The sequence below is a fragment of the Notamacropus eugenii genome, chromosome 1 (genome assembly GCF_028372415.1).
Source record: "Notamacropus eugenii isolate mMacEug1 chromosome 1, mMacEug1.pri_v2, whole genome shotgun sequence".
In the NCBI taxonomy this organism is placed as follows: domain Eukaryota; kingdom Metazoa; phylum Chordata; class Mammalia; order Diprotodontia; family Macropodidae; genus Notamacropus; species Notamacropus eugenii.
Window position 1 is genome coordinate 240,651,449 of NC_092872.1, and position 6,000 is coordinate 240,657,448.

The window sequence follows — 6,000 nt, forward strand, 5'->3', positions numbered from 1 at the left end:
CTGTGATAGTATTAACAATTTTGTCATATGTATGTAGAGATATATGTATATGTACATATATTTGTGTTTGATCTTAACCTTCTCCGGGCTGAGGTGGGAAGGGAGGCAGAAAAAAATAAAACAAAGCTGTACAGCAGAGAACAGAAGAAAACTTGAAAGCACAGAAAAGCTGGATAGCTTGGAAAACAATGTGTATATAGGTTTTTGAAAAACATGTAAACAGTTTGAAATGGAAATTTATTGTTTTATATTGAATGCTCTCTTTATGTTCTGCTAAATACATGGAAAATTTTTTTCTTTTCTCATTTTGTATTTAAATTGTATATTGTATTGTATTGTAAATTGCTTATTAAATTGAATTAAGGAACCAAAAAAAAAATTCCCTTACTATTACAGTTTCATGATCTATTAGTCCCTCTTTGATTAATTTGCTTAACTTTTCCTTTAAATATTTAGATACTATGTTGTTAGATGAATAGGCTTAGTATTACATTTATTAAGTATTGATATTGATTCATTATTCATGATGCCTTTGGGCATAATGTAGTTTCCCTTAGCTCTTTTGTCTCTGTCTATCTATCTGTCTGTCTGTCTGTGTCTGTCTGTCTGTCTGTCTCTCAGTCTCTCTCTCTCTCTACCTATCTATCTAATCTTTTTTATATTTAGCCTTATCTATAATCATGATTAAATCTGGCTCTTGAATTCAGCTGAAGCATAACAAATTTTGTTTCAGTCTCTCCAGGCGAATCCTTGTGCTTCAAATGGTTTTTTTGTAAATAGCATATTATCAGATTTTGTTTTTAATCCATTTTGCTGTTCTCTTTCCTTCTATCCGTCTTTACAAATAGAAAAAGTTGGTAGAAGAGGGAAGTTTTTTGACACATGATTTTAAATGTTAAGTAGCTTATTTCCTCTCTGTTACAGTTCCTCTCCTCCTTACCCTACCCCCGTCTATGCTCAAGTATTTATTCTTTCTTCCTTTCCTTTCTTTTTTAATCCTCCCTTTGTGTTCCTCCCCCCAATATTTAAGATTATTTTGATCATAGCAATTTCCTTAAGTATCTTGTCCTCCCTCTTAGATTGCCCCTCTCTGTGTAATTGATACTCAATGTTTCACTATCTGCTTCAGATAAAAGTGATTCATGGGATACCTGTTTCCCCCACCTTTCCCTCCACAGTTATAGTAATTTACACTATGGTTCTCATTGATTGGACAACAATAGCTCCCAGCCCAAACCTCACTTTATCGCTGTTGCATTCTGATGGCTCAGAGTGAGTGTAAATACCTGTTGTTTCTGTTTTGGCCAGAAGTCCTGAGGGTCTTCACCTCCCAGGTTAATTTTTTTTAACTAGGTATAAAAGGCCATTCTTTGCCTCATGTCTTACATAGCCTTAATCGCTGAATGGGCATTGCCTCAGACAAACTGAGACCGAGGAAAGATCTTATCTTAATATAGCCAAGGTCTCCTCTGCATTCGCGATCTTCAGCCATCCTGATCTATATCTTGCCACTGGACCCAAATGGCTCTGGGGGAGAGGGTGAGGCTGGCGACTTTGCACAGCCCTGCTTCACTTACTTGGGTCATGACTTGGGTTATGACATTACTTTCCTGGTGTCACAGCCCTCTTCAAGAACAAAAGACAAACAACCATTTTCACTCTCCTCAACTCTTCCTTCTTTCCTTTCAATATAGATCCTTATTCCACCAATTTCCTTTCTTATACTGAGAACTTTAAAACAAAACAAAGCCCACCTCACAGATCTTCTGTTATTTTAACCTATCTCTATTATCTTTAAAGATAATTAGGGTTCTAGGAAGACATTTATTTCTTATCCTTCTATTGATATGCAAACAATTAATCTCTTTCATTGCATTAACATGTAAACAATATTTCCTCTCAACTATACAGATATATACTTCCTTCTTTGTTTCTATTGTTGCCTGAATTTCTATTTTTGAATATCTGCTCAGTTTAGGTTTTTTACTAGAAATGATTGGAAATACTTTATTCCAGTAAAATTTAATTCTCCCCTGCCACCATAGGATTATATTTTGTTTTGCTAGATAAGTTACCTTTGTAAAGTTTTATCTCATGCTCTTTAGAATATTGTATTCCAAGCTTTCTTCTCTCTTACAGTGGCAGGTACTAATCCTTGGTATTTGAATTCCTTCTTTTTGACTATTTGAAGTATTTTTCCTTTGACCTGGAAGTTCTGGCTTTTAGCTATGATATTCCTGAGAGTTTTCACTTTGGGATTTCTCCCTGAAGGTGACCCAGTAAATTCTATTTTTATTTTGTTCTCTGATTCTAAGAATTTTGGGCAATTTTCACTTATAATTTTTTGAAATATGATATCCAGTCTTTTTTTGAACATAATTTTCAGATAGTTTGATAATTCTTATGTTATCTTTTCTTGACCTGTTTTCCAGGTCAATTCTTTAAATTTTCTATTTCTTTGATTTTTTTTTTTTGTTTTGTCTTTATGGTTTCTTTTTTTTTTTTTTTTGTACTATCAAGTCATTGTTTTCTGCTGACCTACTCTAATTTTCAGAGTATTCAGTTCTTGATAGAGGTTTTCTATCATCTGTTCTAGGTATCAGTTTTCTTTGTCATTCTTTCCTTCTTAGCATTTCCATTTTCTATCTTCATTTTTTTCCACATAGTCCTGTAGTCCCTATGATTACATCCAGATGAGGACTCTGGGAAGCCACTAAGGAGCCCCCTGGCTTTGAAAACCCAGATGTCTGGTAACTATGGTCAGAGAGTTGGACCTATCTTTTGAATTCAGGCAGAAGAAGTAATGTTTGCTGATCTTTGATTTCTCTGAATTTTCTTTGAAGTTCAGGGTGCTGACTCTCCTGAACTAGGTGAGTGATATATGTGCTTGGTTAAAGGAATGATACATGTGCTTGATTGGGAGGGGAAAGTGAGGCTGGTGACCTTGCACAGCCCTCCCTCACTCAAGACAAAGTCAAGTGCAAGTTATGTCATCATTTCTCTGATGTCATGGTCTTCTTCAAAAACAAAGAATGAACACAGACCTGGAGTAGACCAGCTGCCTGAATGGGGACCCAGCTAGCTGCGTAACTCAGCTCATCTGCTCCCTTCTGTACCCCAACCCTTCCTTCTCCTCTCCAAAGGAAAGGAAATTTGGATGGCCAGAGGAAGCCTGGTTAACTTGGGGTTTACTGGCCAGATTTCTTTCTGTCTCTTTCTTTATTCCTTTCTTCCTTCCTTCCTTCCCTCCTTCTTTCCTTCCTTCCTTCCCTCCTTCTTTTCTTTCTTCCTTCCTTTCTTCCCTTCCTTCCTTCCCTACTTCTTTCCTTCCTTCCCTACTTCTTTTCTTCCTTCTCTACTTCTTTCCTTCCTTCCCTACTTCTTTTCTTCCTTCCCTACTTCTTTCCTTCCTTCCTTCCTTCCTTCCTTCCTTCCTTCCTTCCTTCCTTCCTTCCTTCCTTCCTTCCTTCCTTCCTTCCTTCCTTCCTTTCTCTTTCCTTCTCTCTCTCTCATCTTTCCTAAAACCTTAACCCCAGTGCACTCTGAAGTCTATAGATTGCAAACCAGTAAGTCCCTGCCCAAACTCCACTTAATGGCTGTTGTCTGGACCCTCCTGACTTCAGAGTGATTATCAATAGTAACTGTTGCTCTTTCCCTCCAAGTTTGATTTATTTTTTCTTTTTTTTTGTTCATTAAAGGGGCCATTCCCTGATTACTTCTTAGAGAGGCTTATTCACTGAATAGCCTTACCTCACTCTAAGTGAGTAACTGAATAGGACAAGGTCTCCTATTGTATCCTGGGCCTTCTCCAGTCATCCTGATGAACATCTGGTCACTGGATCCAGATGGCTCAGGAGGAGAAAGTGAGGCTGGTGACCTGCACAGCCCTCCCTCCCTCAAAACAAAGTCAAGTTCAAGTCATGTCATCATTTCTCTGGTGTCATGGTCTTCTTTGAAAATGAAGGACAAACACAGACAGACATGTGCTTGATTGAAGTGATTGTTAACCCTTCAAAAGTTGCCTTTCCTTTTATGAATGCAGATTTAAGAGCCTATGGTAGCAGGTCCCCCTGTGTATGTTGGCATGCCTACTGATACAATGATCTCTAGTGATTGGCTTTTAGGACAAATTTAAGATTTAAGATATAAATTCTGGTAAAATTTTTGATTAGTGAAACCTGCCTTCTGATATAAAAGCCTCTGGGACCATTACAAATTGTGTTCTACTCAGAGAAGAAGGTGACTGTTACAGGCAGAAGTTTGCCCCAGAGGACAATCCTGTCCTCAGCCTGGAATGAGATCCTTCTGGCTCAGTTTCCCTGTTGTGGTCCTCTGAAAAGGAATGTTTTCCCACCTATTTCTGAGTTTGGCTATAAGGTAGAGGTGGTATCTTATTAAGTCCTTGTTTTTCATCTTTATGGCTTGTTTCTGTAAATCAAAGCAGATGTTTTAAATTAGTACTCTTGTATAGTCTCATGAAAGATAAAATCCCTGAAATAGGACTTTCTTTTCCAGGGGTGGCCCCAGATGGTCTGGGTGTACCAGGGATGGTCTTGATGGAAGTGGCCAATAAGCCTGGAGATTTGGATCGAAAGGATTAAGGATGGGAAGCAGAACAGAGATTTGGGCATAATGATAGGGAAAACCTTATGGGCCTCAAGAGAGCCTGATCAAGTGGAGAAATCCTCAAGGTGAGATTTTTCAGGACCCTTTTAGACAAATAGGACTAAAACTCTTTTGGGGTAAGGGTCAAAGGTCCTGACCTGGGCCTATACCCCTTTGGAATAAGGTCCTTGCAGGTTTTAAAGTGATGTAAGAACAATTGGGGATTAAAACAATTGACTGAATTAATTACTGAGACTAAATCAGAGACATCTTCAGTTTAGGGAAAAGAATTTCAGTCTAAGTTTCTTAGAGGCAGGTAAGCTCTGGTAATATTTTGCATTGATGAAAAAGTTAAATGTTTGTTTTGATTTGAATTCATTTCATGAACATAAGTTGAAGCTAGTGTGCAAACTTATCATATGTGTAACTTTCTTTTAGACTGAACATGGTTAGAAAAGGGATAGAGAAGCTTAGGAAACATGGAAGGGCAATAACTTTGATTTTAATGGTAAATTTGATTTTTTGATTGTTATTTAGTCGGGAACTAGAAGAAGTATAGACAGATGCAAGCTACTTAAGACTTGCTTTAAAGATGTTCTTCAACCAATGTGAAATTATACTAGTATCTTTAATGAGGCAAAGAAAAGAAAGACATCAGGCTGGGAGGGAAACAGCAACAGTTGCTATTGATAATCACTGTAAAGCCAGGAGGGTTCAGACAGAGCCTTTAGGCAGAGAGCAGGGGCCCCATGGAGTCTGAGCTTCACAGTGCAATAGGTTTAAGGTTCAGGGAAGAGGAGGGGAGGGGAGGGGAAGGGAGAGGAGGAGAGGGAAAGGGAAACTAGCCAGAACCTTAATCTAAGATTAAGCTATTAGGTTTAGGATTTTAGACCAGCAACAATAAGTTAGGGTCCTTTAATTCTTAGGAATAGCACAGAAGCAGTTAGATTGAGGGCTTGTCAAGTTAGCGTACTTAGTTAATATTATTCTTGTCTCAGTTGCTTAATGTTAAAAGAAGAATGGTTTGTAGTCTATCTTGTAAATGCTTTACAAGAAGCATCACATGACCAGAAGTTGGAATTGTTTTATGATGTGACATATACTGTGTTAAAAAAAATTATTTATTGTATTTATGTATGTACTGGAGCCTGTTATTAATTCCTTAGTGAAATCTCATCCTCCTGATGGGGAAATGAATAGTGAATTAATGTAAAATGTAAAAACTGGGTTCTAATGTGAATTTCTTAAACATGACAAGTGGCCAAAGTTCCAATTTTGATTTTGTAAGAATGATAAGGGTATAAGGCTTAGGAATGGTAATCTAAAATTGTATCAAGGCCAGTTTTGTAAGAGAATGGACATCTGGATTTCTACAGGAAAATAAAGGAAAGAAGA